A 16,389-nucleotide genomic window follows, 5' to 3' on the forward strand; every position below is an offset into this window, starting at 1 on the left:
TCTTTGATACATTTTGATTTTTTTTGTGTGTGTGTTCATGGTGAGATATATTGTCTATACTTAGTCTTCTGCATGTGATTAGCCAGTTCCCCATCACCATTTGTTGAAGAGGCTGTCTTTCTTCTAGTGTATGGTTTTGGTCCCTTTGTCAGGTATCAATAATTGAATGTGTCTGGTGGTGTTTATGCATCATCTGTTCTGTTCCATTGATCTGCATACCTATTTTTGTATCAGTACCATGTTGTTTTAGTCACAGTAGTAGCTTTGTCGTATAACTTCAGATCTGGGCTTCTGATGCTTCCTGCTTTACTTTTGTTACTTAGGATTGTTTTTATTATTCGGGGTCTCTCATTTCATATGAATTTTAGGATGGTTTTCTCTAGATGTGTGAGAAACGTTGGTATTTTGATTGGAGCTGTGTTAAATTTATTAATAAGTTTTGCAAGTACAATCACTTTGATTATATTTGTTCTCCCCATCCAGGAACAGAGGATATCTTTGCATTTTCTGATGTCTTCCTTGATTTCCTTTTTCAAAGTGATATAGTTTTCATACAAGTCTTTTACTTCCTTGATTAGATTAATTCCTATTTAAGTTTTCTCTATGGTATTGTGAATGGTTTTCTAATTTCTCATTGAGTTCATTATTAGTACAGAGAAATGCTATAGATTTTTGAGAGTTTTTTATCTTGCTACATTACTGAACTTATTAATTCTAGGAGTCTTGCTAGAATATTTTGGGTTTTGTAAGTAGAGGATTTTATCATCTACAAATATCTACATGTATCCCTTTTACTTTTTCTTGCTTGATTGCTCTGGCTAATGCTTTCTGTGCTCTGGCTAATGATTCTTGAATAGGAGTGGCAATAGTGGAAACCTCATTCCTGATTTTAAAGGAAAAGCTTTCATTTTTTCCCCATTTAATATAATGTTGGCAGTTGATTTGATCATAAAGTGACTTTTTATCAGATTGAGGTGAGGTTCTTCTATATCTGTTTCCTTCAGGTTCTTTAAAATCATAAGTGGATGTTGGGCTTTGATGAAAAGTTTTTCTGACTATTGAGAATTACATTGATTAATTTGCATATGTTGAGTCATCCTTGCATTCCTGGGGTGAAGCCTCCTTCATCATGTTATATAATCTATCTGATGATTGTTGCATTTTTTTACTATGTCGTGTTTAGGATTTTTGCATTTATTCATTAGAGAGATTGTCCTGTACTTCTCTTTTTTGGTTAGATTATTATATAGTTTTAGGGTCAGCTTAAGGCTAGCTTCCTAGAATGATTTATGGAATACTCCTTCCATGTTGAGTTCATAAAGGAATATTAATGTTAATCTTCCCTGAAGTTTCTGTGGAATTCCGCTGTAAATCCATCAGGTCTTGGGCTTTTCTTTTTTGGTAGGTTTTTAATTACTGCTTCATTTCCATTGCCCATTACAGCATTATTCAGAAGTTTTAGGTCTGCTTAGTTCAGTTTTCATAATTATTATGTATCTGTGAATCTCTCCATTTTGTATGATTTCTCCAGTTTTTAACATACAGTGAAATAGTAGCAGTTTTGGATTTTGGTTTGCTATTTTTTCACCTGCCCTGCCCCGCCCCGCCCCGCCGTGCCGCACCTTCTCTTTTCTCATTTTTACTAGGATTTGTGCGTGCCAGGAATGCATTACATCACTAAGCCAAATCCCCAGCCCCACCTTTTGATTTCTAATTGCATTGATTTGTGCCTTTTTTGTCAGATTGGCTAAGGGTTTTGTTTATTTTCAGAGAATCAGCTCGATTCATCAAATCTTTGTCTGTTCATCTATCCTTTTTTCTTTCTTTGCATTTCATTGATTTTTGCTCTTACCTTTATAATTTCTTCTCTTAAACCAACTCTGGATTTGGATTATTTTTATTTTTCAAGGACCTTGAGGTGCATCACCAAGTAATTTATTTTGGGTTGGTTTTGTTTTTCCAGTGTGGGCTTTTAGAGTGGTTAACTTCCCTCAGGACTGCTTTTATTGTGTCCTGTAAGTTCTTTTATGTTGCATGGGCATTGCCATTTAATTAAAGGAACTATCTTATTTCTTCCTTAATACTCTTCTGAGGCTTATTGATTAATAAGGAGTATGTTTGAATTTCCAAACATTTGGATGATTTCTGTGTTTTCTTTTGCTAATGATTTCTGATTTCATTGCTTCGTGATCTAATAATATGCATGGAACAATTTTGATTCTTTTACATTTAAGAGTGCTTTACTAGCAAGTATGCTGTCTATATTGGAGAAAATCCCATGTGTTGCTGAGAAAAATGTGTATTCAGTTGTAGGGTGTATCATCTACATCTATTAAATCCATTTGATCAGCTCTGGTATTTATTGTTTTTTGTTTATTTGCTGGTTTAGTTGATCTGTCTCTCTGTGAAGTCCCCATGACGTTTATAATGGTGTTTATGTGATCTTCCATGTCTGTTAGTGTTTATCTTATGAAGTTGGATACATAGTACTTTGGTACATGTACTGTATGTTCATAATTATTATCTCTTCCTGTTGAATAGTTCTGTTAATCAGTATGTACTGTCCTTTGGCAACTTGCATTACCTTTCTTTGACTTAAAATCCACTTTCTCAGAAAATAATGTGGCTATTCCTGTTGGTTTTAGGGTTCTTGTTGTATGAAATATTGTTTTCCATTCTTTGATTTTTTATTCCATAAAATTTTTTTTGTGTTAAATGTGTTTCATGCATGCCATTGGATTTTGTTTTTTTCTTTTCTTTTTTGAGAGAGGTACCAGAAATTGAACTCAGGACCTTGAACTTGTCAGGCAGGTGCCACTAAACTAAATCCTCATTCCTAAATTCTTGATCTTTTCTACTAATGGTGTCTTTTGATTAGCCTACAAGAACAATTTCCATTCTTACCTGCAGTTCAAGCAGTTACCCATAAACAAAAAGCCCTTAATTTGTTGCTTGCTTTTGATCAGTTTCCAAATGTTTGAAATTATTGTTTTGATGGCTCTGTTTAATTTTAGTACTGGTTCTTATCTTTAAGGAAAATTGCAGTTCGGAAATTGAAGAATGTTTAAAGTGTTAATACTCATAATTACTGATGAAATATTGGAAGAATTGCAAGATACTGTAAAGGTTCCCTGTATGTACTTGGAAAGTGGTATGTCATGTATTGTCAACAATTAACCAAAAAATCTCTTGTTAATCACCTAAAATATATTAGAAATCTTTCCTGAGTTTGTAAGTAGCATTCAATATATTTGAGTGATGTCTTACTTGTTTTTGGGCATTTCTTTTTAAGGTAACCTTTATGTAATATATAAAATATTGAACTTAAGTAAATGATTTTTAACTTTTTTCATATATATACATGTGTATATATATGTGTGTGTGTGTGGGTATGTGTGTGTGCATTTGGTTTTGTACCAGGAATCAAACTCAGGGCCTCACACTTGCCAGGCAGATGCTTACTGCTAAACTACATCCTCTGCCTCCTTTTTTATATTTTATTCATACATGTTTGCAGTATACAATAATTACATTATCATGGGGAGTTTTTACATGTATCTAACACATCTTAATTCTCCTTCTTCTCCCATCTCTCCCTATTCCCTCCATCTCTTGTTCCTCTTCCTATTTGAAAAAGATCTCCTTCCTGTTCTTTTATTTATTTATTTATTTTGGTTTCTCATGTGGGAGAAACTATGTGGTATTTAACTTGTCTTATCTCCCTTAACACTAGGGTTTTGAGATACATCCATTGACCTACAAATGCCTAAAGTTTATTCTTGTTTATGACAGAGTATTATTCCATTGTGTATAAATACTTTTTTTTTTGTCTTTTTGAGACTGGGTCTCACTATGCAGTTCAGGCTGGCCTTGAGCTCACTTTGTAGCCCAGGCTGGTCTCGAACTCACAACGATCCTCCTGCCTCAGCCTCCCGAGTGCTGGGATTACAGGCATGAGCCATCATACCCAGCTATAAATACCATATTTTATGATTTGTTTCATTTAACATTATGGCCTTAAAATGCATCCATTTATCTACACGTGCCTGAAGTTTATTCTTGTTTGTTGCCGAGTAGTGTTCTGTTATGTATAAATACATTTTCTCTATCCATTAATCTGTTGGTAGTAATATAGGCTGTTTATAAGATTTATGTATTATAAATTGTGCTGTCATGGCATTACAGTGATACATGAATTTAAGTACATTTTGATAAATATATACTTATGTAACCACTATTCTATTAAGATTCATAGCATTTTCTACATACCAGAAAGTTTCTTGTTCCCACCTATAGTCAGTTTGTTGTGCTTCTCCAGTATCTGATGGTTTGCCTTCATCCTAGCCTTATAATGCCTGAGAATTAGACAGTTCTCCTGAGTTGCTAGAATGGGAAGCAATACAGTTTATTACATAGTATCTTCAGTAGGAATTTTAAATGAATTATTTCAATCAGTTGAGAGTTTTGTACTGTAGCATGTTTTATAATATAATCTTAAAACATTAAAATGATAATAAAACAATTACATACTTACAGTGTAAAGTGCCAGGTGTTGTGGTATTTATTTAATCTTTATAGTGGTGAGATCCATTGAGATAGGTTCTGCCATTGTATTTTAACAATGTGTGAAGTGACACATAAAAAAATTAATATAACCAAAGTCACAAAGCTAATATATAAATGGAAGATTCAATATTTCAAACACACATTCAGAATTCAGCGTCTATATCCTTAACCTCTACATTATATTCCTTCTTGGTATATATGGACTGAGTAGATTTTTGTGAACTGACCAGGGAACCTAAATAGCGTCTATAAGAAATTTTCTCATAGAAACAGTTATTTAAATGTTTTTAAGAGCTCCAGCAATCAGCTTATATAGTCACATATTGGAACAGAAAATCTAAAACTTCATTGACCTAGTTTTAAAAAATGAGCAATAGATTTGAGTGGATATTTCTCTAATGGAGGTATACAGACGTGAAAGATGCTCAGAATCACTTGCCATTTAAACCTGGAGACACCATTTCCCTTTTGCTAAAATGGTCACTGGAAACAAACAAACAAAAAGAATAATGCAGACAATAACAAATACTATCAAGGACATAAACTTCAAACCCTTGTGCACTGTTGGTTGGAATGGGAGTATAAAATGGTGCAGCGCCTGCAGAAACAGTTCAACAGTTCTTTAAAAAGTTAAACATATAGTTATTGCATAACTTAGTATTTCTACTCCTAAGTATATACATAACCTAAACAATTGATAAGAAGCTTTTCAAATAAAACTTTTTACATGTATTTTCAAAGTAGCCCTATTTATAACAGGCAAGTGTGAAACAAGCCAAGTTCAGCAAGGGAATGAACACAGAGTGGTATAACTACACAAGGAAATGTTATACAGTCATAAACAGAATGAAAAACTAGCAAGTGCCACAATATGGCTAAATCTTCAAACATTTTGCCAAATTTAAGAAGCCAGACACAAGAGCATATATTGTGTAATTTCATTTATAGTAAATGTTCAGAATTAGCAAATCCATAGATTCAGGGAAGAAAAGATAATTAGTTGTTAAGGATCAGAGGAGGGGTAAATGGGGAATGACTACTAATAGGTACAATTTCTTTTTGTAGTAATGTTCTGGAAGTAAATAGTGGTGATAGCTGCACAAGTTTATAAAACCTAATTATACACTAAACTCTAATAAATTTTCAGTATAAAAAAGTTTAAAAAGTTGACTTATCAGACACAATAATTTGTAAAATTATTTGAGAAATGTAGATGGTAATTAAAGGTGTAAGATATTGCTTGATATTGTATGATTATGTAAGAGAATAATGAACTGTTTATATTTAGTTAAATAAACCTAGGATGTATTCTGTTAAAAATTTACTTTGTTCATCATCTTTCTAAAGATACACTTTAATTGTATGGTGAATGCAGTATTTTTGAAACTATTGATCTCTAATCCTTTAAGGAAATAATCACCCATTCTATAAAACCCTACTTTGTGTATATACATTATGGAGACCATTTGTCATATGTTATTGTAGTTAAGTCAAAACTAAGTTTAATATATCGTATTAAGTTTAATTTATATATAATTATTATTAAATAAAATTTTAAACTCAGTTCCTCATTTGTAGTAGCTACATTTGTTTTCTTTTCTTTCTTTCTTTTTTTTTTTTTTTTTTTTTTTTTTTTGGTATTGGGGATTGAACCCATTACCTCGTGTTTGCCAAGCAGGTGCTTGTGCTACTAAGCTAAACTCCTAGTCCCAGTAGCTACATTTCAAGAGCTCAGTAGCCACATGTGACTAGGGTCTACTATATTGAATAATATAGATGCATGATGTTTTTATCAGTGCAAAAAGCTTTTTGGATGACCTTATACACAGTATGACATATAAAGTCATAGTATGTTTTTATTTAATGTTAATACTCCAGTTCACAATTATGGAACATTTATAAAGAGAGACTGTTGAGAGTTGAACCATTCCCCGCTGCCCTACAAAGGATATGTTGTAGTCCTCGCATCTGACATTTTAGAATGTGAGCGTATTTGAAAATAAGATCTTTACAGAGGAGATCAAGTTAAAATGAGGTCATTAGATTGTTACTTGATTTAGTGACTGACATTCTCATAAAAAAGACAATTTTGGACCCACAAACCTACATAAAAGAAAAACTAAGTGAAGAATGTAATCTTTGAGATTAATGGAGCAGGTTAGGAATTCACAGGAATATCTTGGCCAGCTGCTTACCAGCTCTCACATTTTCAAGTCAAGTCATCAAAGCTTTTGTTCTTACTAGAGTTTTGGGGATTCGGTGTGCTAGGCCTTCTACTTGTGAACTTGGTGGCTTGCAGCATGTCTAGAGACAAGGAAGATTCCTGAGTCTACACAGTGAAAACAGGTGAATAGAGCAGTACATCTTTAAGGCAAGAAACAACAAAGATTGCCAGCAAACAGTGATGGTGAACCTTTTAGAGCTCTCGGTGATAACAGCTTACTGTGGTATGCATGCCATAGGTTTATCACCACTGTCTGCAAACTCTGAAAGCAAGATAGAAGAATCTGCCCCTAGAGCTGTCAGAGAAAGCATGATTTTACTGATACTTAAATTTCAGACTTCTAGACTCAAGTCTGAGAAAATGTCACTTTCTTTTAAGTCAGCTAATTTTTGGTACTTGACCAGCAGCTCTCCAAAGCTGCTGTAGAGAGCATATTAGTTACGTGATCTTGAGTGAGCTAATTTTTTTGTTTATTTTCGAGACAGGATCTTGCTATGTAGTTCTGGTTAGCTTTGAATTCACTGTGTAACCTATACTGACCTCAAACTCTCAGCAGTCGTAGAGCTGGGATTATTGGCATGCACCAGCACATCTGGCTGAGTGAACTAATTTTCAAAGACAAGTATGTTGTAAGAGTTAAAATTAAACTAGAGTATCTTTTGAAAGTATCAGGTGCAACGTAACTACTAACGTTAGGAAGCGTGTGAATATCATAGCTTTGTAATTCTTTTGAGAACGTAAGTGTGCCCTATATGCTTTTGATAATCGTAGCACCATTTGTTTTATTGTACTTTAGTTTGTATGGTGCATTGAATGGGACTGTGTGCTGTCAGAGACCTCTTCCCCCAACTCATCCATTTTGAAATTAATTTTCATCAGAAACAGTAATATGTTGTCTTTTTTTTTTTAAGTTTTCAACAGGAAAATGGGTAAGTAATGTATTACTTTAGTATAAAAATAAATTACAGAAGAGTGAGGATAGAGTTACATAATTGAAGATAGTGGTTATAGCTTAAAGAAAAGGTATGATTAGAAATTGTTTCAGTGTGCATAGTGAACTATTTCTTAAACTGGCTGGAGTTTTTGTAGTGTTCATTTCTTATCACATATATGTTTCAAATTGTTAAATATTAAAATCAACTTATAACCATCTGTGTATGTAGAAAGAAAAATTCGGGGTTGTGGTAAATTGCTATGAATTTTCAGATAGTCTCTCTTTTCCTCTTTGCTTCTCCTTCTTTCCTTTCCTGCCTCTTTCTGTCTCTTTTGTCCGTTTTGTCTCGGTTTTTCTTTCCTTGTCCCCCGCCTCATCATACTGGGGATTGACCCCAGGGCGTATCCATTGAGCTGCATCTCCAGTCCTTTTAAAAATTTTGGAACAGTCTTGCTGAATTGCCCAAGCTGGGCTCAAACTTGAACTCCTTCCAGGGCCTGACAGAATGTTGGGATTACAAGCGTGTGCCACCATGCCCAGGCTTCTTTCATATATTCTTTAAGAAGATAAAATTCAAGGTATTAGTTGATGAAACAGAATTAGTAAGAAAATCTGTTCTCATTGGATGAAAGGTCATACAAAAAATTTGTGGATCGTCTCCAGACTATACTTTCATTTTTCTTTCTCTTTTCAGACTATATTTTCTATGTTGCAGTTTTCTGTTTCTTAGTTTTCTGAGAAACAGTGTTTTAAAATAAGTAGCAGACTTTTAAGATACAGAGTACTTCAAGGAGTAAAACTGTCACCTAGTGAAGTTTTTTTAGATAGAATTAACATTTGATTGGGACTTTAAACATGTTGATTTCTGCCATTTTACGAACTAGTATTCATTAATGTGCAAAATGAAAGTCATTAGTGGAGAAGTGAGACTGAAGACTGCTATTTTCTGCTTTAGCTAAAAAAAATTGCAGTGTTTAGACCCATGTTATCCATTTTTAAAATGTTTTCAATATATGTATACACATAGAATAAAAAGCTTAGTTTTAATATGCATTCTGACTTTCCAGACCAACTTACTATTATTTTTTGTTACTAGGAATTGAACCTACTGTCTTTATATTGACCTAAATCCCAGTCATTTTATTTTTGTATTGGAGACAAGTCTATTTTTATTTTGAGATTGTCTTTATTTTTAATCTCCTTAAGTCACCAAGTTGCCCAGGCTAGAGTCCAACTTGTGATTTTCCTGCCTCAGCCTCCTGGAATACTAGAATTACAGATGCATGCCATCATATCCATTTCACTTTATATTTAAAAATGAAAACTTTACTAAATTTTAAATGTTGAAACATTATGAAAAATTAGTAAATACCAAAACATGTGGTTTGAAAATAAATGCTTAAATATTAGCACTCAGTGTTAGGCTCTGATTTTACATTTATTAATCCAGTAAAGTTAGCATCAGTACCAACTGTTCTACTCAGTCTTAAGAGACCCTTTTCTGATTTTAGGTGCTCCATGTCTCCTTTGTAACCAGAATTTTAAAGTAGTCTTTTAAAGTAATCAGGGAATCTCAAAACATTAAAAATAAATGTTAAGGAACAACTTATACTAGCTTGTATCTCATATGTATTCACTGAAGTTATTGCAGGGATGACAATGTATTTCTTTCTGCTATTAATTCTGACATAGTTCAGGTTTCTCTTTTAAGGCTTTTGCAATGGATTTTAAATGGTTCTTCCAACCTGTTTTTCTTCTGTCAGTTCTCCAAAAGACCATCCAATATAACTTTTTAACCTTTAACAGACTTCTTGAGATATAATTGACCTACTAAAAGTTGCACATGTTTAGTTTTGACATGTATGTATTCATAAAGCCATTATTATATAATGTACATGTGCATTACCCCTAAATGTTCCATCCTGTCCCTCTGTAGATATGTCTTACTACTGTCTACCCTAAGGGAATCACTCATCTGCTTGTTTTCTCTGTATATAGATTAGTTTACATTTTTAAGAATTTTTAAGTGGAATCACATAGTGATTATTCATTTTGTTAATGTACATCTTTTATTTAACATAATCATAAAAAAGGAACTAACATTGGTATAATACTACTAACTGAACCACAGGTCTAATTGATAATTTCCCCAGTTTTTTTTTTTTTTAATCTTTTATTTTTAAATTTTTGGTGTTGGGGATGGAGCTCATGATCTCAACGCTTGCCAGGCAGGTACTTGTGCTGCCAAGCTAAGCCCTAAGCTCTCCCCAGTTTTTTACTGAGGTTCTTTTTTGTTCTAGAATTCTATCCATGATTTCACATTGCTTATAGTTATGTCTTAAGTCTGTGAAGACAGTTCCTTTAACAAACAATTCCTGTTTTTTTGTTTTTTGTTTTAATTAGGATGTTGACTCTTTAAAAGAGTGCTGATTAGTTACTTTGTACCAAGTATGTCATTTTGAACCTATTTCATTATCTCACAAATAAGAGCATGTAACTTTTGACAAAAATGTTACAAAATGTTATGTCCATCTTAGTGTATAATATCAAAGAGCTCATGATTGTCTTACTGGTTGATGATGTTTACCTTGACCACTTGGTTAAATTGGATGTTTCTTCACTGTGAACTGTCCTTCCTTTTGTAGTTGAACAGAAAAAGTAACTTGGGTGAAATAATGTATAATCTTTTTACTTCCTGAAACCTTTTCATACTAATTTTAATCCATTTTCAGCTATTATTTTTTCATCATTATATCTTATTTGCAGTTGTTAGAAATAAATGGTGTTTACCTGATAATTCCATCATTTTCTTTCTAAATTCCATTTAGTAATTGGAACTTTAAAGTAAGGTAAACTTGTCCCTACTCTTTCAATTACCCAGATACTTACATCTGTAAGACTTTATAGGTATTTATTCTATATGGTAAAATCTAATAGTGTGGGGTTTTTTTAATCTTTAGATTATATTTATTATTGGGTTGTTGATTTTCTTTCTGTGTTTTGAGAGTCCTTTATATGTTGTGGATACAAATCCTTGATGCAGGTTGCAAATATTTTTTTCCTCTCTGGCTTTCCTCTGTAGTCTTTTGACAGTGTCTTTTTTTTTTTTTTTTCTCAAAGACAGAGTTTCACTATGTAGTCCAGGCTGTCCTTGAACTCGCTATGTAGCCCAGTCTGGCTTCGGATTTACTGCCTCCTGCCTCAGCCTTCCAAGTACTGGGATTGTAGACATGTACCACCACACCCAGTTTAATAATGTCATTTGAAGAAAAATGTTTATTTTCTATGAAGACTATTTTATCAGTTACTTCTCTTTTGAAATCATGTTTGTGTCTTATTTAAGAAATCTTTGCTTAACCCGAGGCCACAAAGAATTTGCTTCTATATTTCTGAAGGTTTATGAATTGATTTTACATATATTGTAAGTCTACAATACTGTGAATTAATATTTATGTGACACAAAATACAAAGTTTTTTTCATAGAAGTGTCTTTTTGTTCCAGCACATTTGTCGAAAAGATACTTCTGTCTCCACTGAATTGACTTTGTACTTTTCTATTGACTTTTCTGTTTTTGAACTCTTACTGTTTCAGTGATCTCTTTATGTGTCTTCATGCCAATACTGTGCAGTCTTGATTATTATTATTATAGAGCTACAGGGGTAGTGTAAGTCCTTCAAGTAGTTCTTTTTTAAAGTTGCTTTGTTTCTCTTAATTTTCCCTGTGAGAGTCAAGTTCCTTTTGTATCTTGTTTCCATAAATTCCTAATTGCTCTCTCCAACTATGTTTTCCTTATTTTCATCCATTGCAAATACCACCCAAGGTATGTACTTGTTTTTAACTTTTACTTTACATTGATAGTATAAGCAGTTAATGATTAGCAGTTTTAATGTGTTTGGACTCTTGTTAACTCTTTAAAACTTTTATGTTTCACTTTCAGAGATTAAGAAAAGAAAAACTTTTAAAGGGATGACCTATAGATGTAACTTTGGAAATTCAGTATTTTAAATATTTATCATGAGGCTAAAGTAATAGATGGGAACTATACATAAACGATATATTTTACTTGGTAAATTTGTTTCTTACAATGATATTGTTGGCCATCCAAAACGTAGGATTGAACAAATAAGTCAATAAATTTATCAGATGAGAGCCAGATTTATCACTTTCAGGAAAAAAAACAAAACAGAAACAAAAACAAAAAAACACCAAAAGCTACAAATAACAGGGGCAAGCTGAAGTGAACAGATTAATGCAGTATGACCTAAGTGCTTGGAAAGCTGAGGTAGGTGGTCCCAAGTTCAAGGCCAGCCTGGGCAACCTAGCAAGACTGTGTTTAAAAACAAAATTTAAAAATATCAGGGATAGCTAAGCATGGTGTCACACACATGTAATCTCAGCATTCAGAAGGCTGAGGCAGGACGGGTGCTGTGAGTTCAAGACCAGCCTGGGATACAAAATGAGTTCAAGGCTGTGTGAACTGCACAGTGAAAAAAACTGTCTTAAAAAAGACTACCACCACCACCAACAAAAACAAAAAAGCCCCAGGGGATATAGCTCAGTCTGTGAAGTAGTTTTCTTTTTGTTCTGTGTGAAATTTGTGGAGTTGAGTTTTTGTTTTTGTTTTTTTGATACAGGGCCTTGCTTTTGTAGTCCAGGCTGCTGCTCTTGTCACAACAGTTGTCCTACCTCAGCCTATGGCTTGTCAGGTTTATTGAGTCATAAGCATTTTTCTTTTGGGGAAGTTTTCAGCTATTATTTTTTCATATATATTTTTCTGCCTCATTCTTTTTTATTTTTGGATTCTTCTATGATATTGCTTGAAGTTTTTGTTTTTGATACTGGTTTTTTCTAGTCTTTTTTTTTTTTTGGTCTTTTTTGTTTTTATCGGTACCAGGGATTGAACTCACGACTGCCTTCTTGCGAGGCAGACGCTTATGCCGCTGAGCTAGATCCCCAGCCCTTCTAGTCTTTTTTTGATTAGATAAGTTTTATTCAATTTATTGCAGATTGACTATTTGTATAATTTATAAAATGGATGAGTTTTTAGTTACTTCGTTTTTCAGCTTAGAATTCCTGTTAGGCTTTTTTAAAAACGCTGTTCTGTTGTGAATTTTTCCCTTTATCCTCATTCATTATATTTTTAAGTCCTTCAACATACTATTGGTAATCCTTGCTTTAAAAATTCTTGACTATCAGTTTTTTTCTTTTCTTATTCCTTCATGCTTTCTAAATTTTTTGCCATTTATAATATTGTTTATACTATATAGAGACCAGATTTTGTTGTGTTGTTACAAAGAGCAATGTAATGTTCCCCGGGCTGTTGCCTTGTATGAATGCAGACTTCAAATTCAGTTAGTTTCTTTTGTGGTGGGCAATATTTGACTTTATTCTTTTTTTTCCTCTCAACTGCCAATTATTACTGCTTTTCCATCACATACACTAGAGTCTTCCCTCACAGATGTAGGTTATTGGTCATCCTGTAATATGATAAATCCATATTTTGAGGTTGATTTTGAATGAGACACATTCCTTTTAGATTCCTCCATAACTTTTCAGCAGTAATCAAGTCTGAACTTCATTTTTTGATGTCTCAAGCCGTAAATCTATACTTTCTGTTACCTCGAGCCAGGTGCATATTGGGCTGTACCCTTTGGGCAAAAGCTGCAGATCCACACATCTTGCATGGGATATCTTTTCACTTGGAGCTATATTACAGTTTTCTCTATTTTAGATCATTCTCCATTGCCTTGGATATTATTTTATTTTCTAGATTCTTTTCATTGTTCTTTACAGAAGAGTTAGTCCAAGTAAGTTTTCCTGCTATTCTCTAAGGTCACTTCATAGAAAACAGTTTTTTAGTTTCTTTTTAGCTAAATATCAGTTTAATTTAGACATTACCTTGGCTTTAGAGGTATCATTACAATTTTTTATTCAGCAAATGTTGTGTGAATCTTATGTAATCAGGACATGGAAACCTCTTATTTATGGCATTCAAGCTAATCTAGCAATATGAGATTTCTTTAATCATTGGTCTACATTATTTGACCTCTTTTCTTTCTCATATCCTGCAGTAAACCCGTTGCTTAGTCCAATTTTTTTATTTTGAGTGCCACTTGAGTTTGCTGATATTATTTCCTTGTACTAAACTATACTAGTCATTTAGATTCTTCAAGATCTGTTCCAAGTTTCCTGGATATCTTATCCTTTATTTTATTACTTACAGAATTTGTACTCCTTATCAAAATTAATGAATTTCAAAGTTTTTGAAATGTTGAAGCCCAGGTACAACATTATTATTACATTGTTTAGAATCTTAAGTATATGTTACCTGAACTCTTATTATGCTTACTTTTTTCCCCCATGTAGTCTATATGTTTTATAAGATGAGCAAGAACGTTGCTGTTTGATGTATTATAGTACCTCCTTAGCCATATAGTAGACCTTGATTGAATTCTTTTTGGGTTATCTTTTTTTTTTTAAAAGACTTTATTTTTAGTCTTAAACTATTGAAGGGTATCTTGGTTACTTCCACGTATTGGCAGTTGTGAGTAAAAGTGCTATGAGAGTTTCTTTGTGAACATATTTCTAATTCATTTGCATAAATATTAAGGACTGCAGATACTACATCATATGTAAGAGTGTGCTTAGTTTTTGCGAAAAATTGCCAAACTGTCTTCAAAGTGCCTGTAGCATTTTGCATTCAACAGCAGTAAATGAGAGTTCCTGTGGCTCCATATCCTCACCAGTATTTGAAATCAACATTAGATTTGGCCATTCTAATAGGAATATGTGGTATCTTGTTTTAGTTTGCTTTTCTAAGGACATATGATGTTAAACATCTTGTCGCGCGCGCGCGCGCGCGCGCGCGTGTGTGTGTCTTTTTAGTGAGGTATAAGTTCTATTTCTGTGTCCTTTTTAAAAACCAGGTTTATTAGTCCTTTATTAGATGTGTCCTTTGTAAATAGTTTCTCCAGCTGCAGCTTTCTGTCGTCATTCCCTTGACTGTGTTTCTCACACAGTAGTTTTGATTTGTCAGTCATTTCTGTTGAACATTGTGCCTTTCGTATTCTCTATAAAAAGATGTTGCCATACCTAAGGTCCTCTAGATTTTTCTGCTTGTAGAACTTATCTTCTAAGAATTTTACTTTTTACATTTAGGACTGTGTTTTATTTTGAATTAACGCTTATAAAGGTTGTAAAGTTTGTCTCTAGATTTTTTTTTAGTGAATGTTTTTGTTCATATCTGTTCTACCACCATCTGTTGAAGACTTTTCTCCTTTATGTTCCTTTGCTCCATTGTCAAAGATCAGTTAACTCCATTTATGTGGGTCTGTTTCTAGGCTATTGTATCTTTGATCGATTTGGTTCTTTTTCAACAATACCATGCGCTCTTGATTACTGTAGCTTTATAATAATAAGCCTTGAAGTTAGTGTCAGTTCTCCAACATTTTCTTCATATCAAGTTGACTTTTGGTCTTTTTGGTCTTGTGTCTCTCCATATAAAATTTAGAGTTTGTTGATACCCACAAAATAATTTGGTGAGATTCTGATTTAAGATTGCATCGAGTCTATAGAGCAAACTGGGAAGAACTGACATCTTTATTGTTGACTTTTCCTGAAACATACAGTCATTTATGTAGCTCTTTTTTGGTATACTTCATCTTGTAATTCCTCATGGAAATCTTGTATATATTTTTTATTAGATTTTATTCTATTATAGTATTTCATCTTAGAAATTTAATATAAATGCACAAATGCTTTAAATTATAAGTTCCATTTTTTCATTGCTAGAGTATAAGCTAGTGTTTGACTGTTTGTTGTATACTAACTTTGTAGTGTTCAATTTGTTATCTTTGCTTGGTGGTTCTAAGCTTCTGTTATCTTTGACTCTTTCAGATTTTCTCCACAGATGATCCTAGTACCTAGTATGGATAAGCAGTTTTATTTCTTCCTTCTCAGTATGTATATGATTTACTTCAGTTAGGACTTGTGCTACTGTGTTGAAAAACAGTAGAGACTGAACGTGATGGCACAGGTCTTTAATCCCAGCACTAGGGCTGAGGATTGCAGGAAGTTCCAATTCTAGGCCAGCCTGAGCTACACAGCAAGATCTTGTCTCTCTCTCAAAAAAAAAAAAAAGGCAATGAAGATAGAGGATATTTTTTGCATTCTTCCTGAACTTAATGGAAAAGCTTCGAATTTCTCCAAACGTATTAAATTTTGTATGCATTCATTATCACGTTAAAGAAGTTCCTTCCATTCTTAGTTTGTTGAGTTTTTATCACGAATACTTGTTACACATGTCAAATGCTTTTTTCTGCATTTATTGATACAATCATGCAGTTTTTTCCTTCTGTAGATGGTGATGTGATAGATTATAGTTATTCATTTTCTGCTGTTGAGATAGTCTTGCATGCCTGGGCTATATCCCACTTGGTTGTGGTATAAACTTCTTTTTATATATTCTCAGGCTTGGTTTGCTAATATTTTATTGGGAGTTTACACATATTTATGAGAAATTTTAGTCTTTAGTACTTTAATGTAATGTCTTTGTCTGGTTTTGGTATTAAGGTAGTCTGGCCTTATAGAATGACTTAGGAGGATCATTTGTACCCCACCCACAATAAGGCTTTGTAGAAGACTTGTATAACTTTAAATATTTGG

General features: G+C 33.2%; 1 protein-coding gene across 3 annotated transcripts in view; it reads left to right on the plus strand.

Moving 5' to 3' along the window:
- The window catches only part of Ric1 (RIC1 homolog, RAB6A GEF complex partner 1), a 166,025-nt gene that overhangs the window by 22,910 nt on the left and 126,726 nt on the right, over nt 1-16,389 (plus strand). The gene's annotated exons all lie outside the window — the stretch shown is intronic.

The sequence above is a fragment of the Cavia porcellus genome, unplaced genomic scaffold, assembly GCF_034190915.1.
Source record: "Cavia porcellus strain 051 isolate PalLab524CR breed Dunkin Hartley unplaced genomic scaffold, mCavPor4.1 scaffold_1, whole genome shotgun sequence".
Lineage (NCBI taxonomy): Eukaryota > Metazoa > Chordata > Mammalia > Rodentia > Caviidae > Cavia > Cavia porcellus.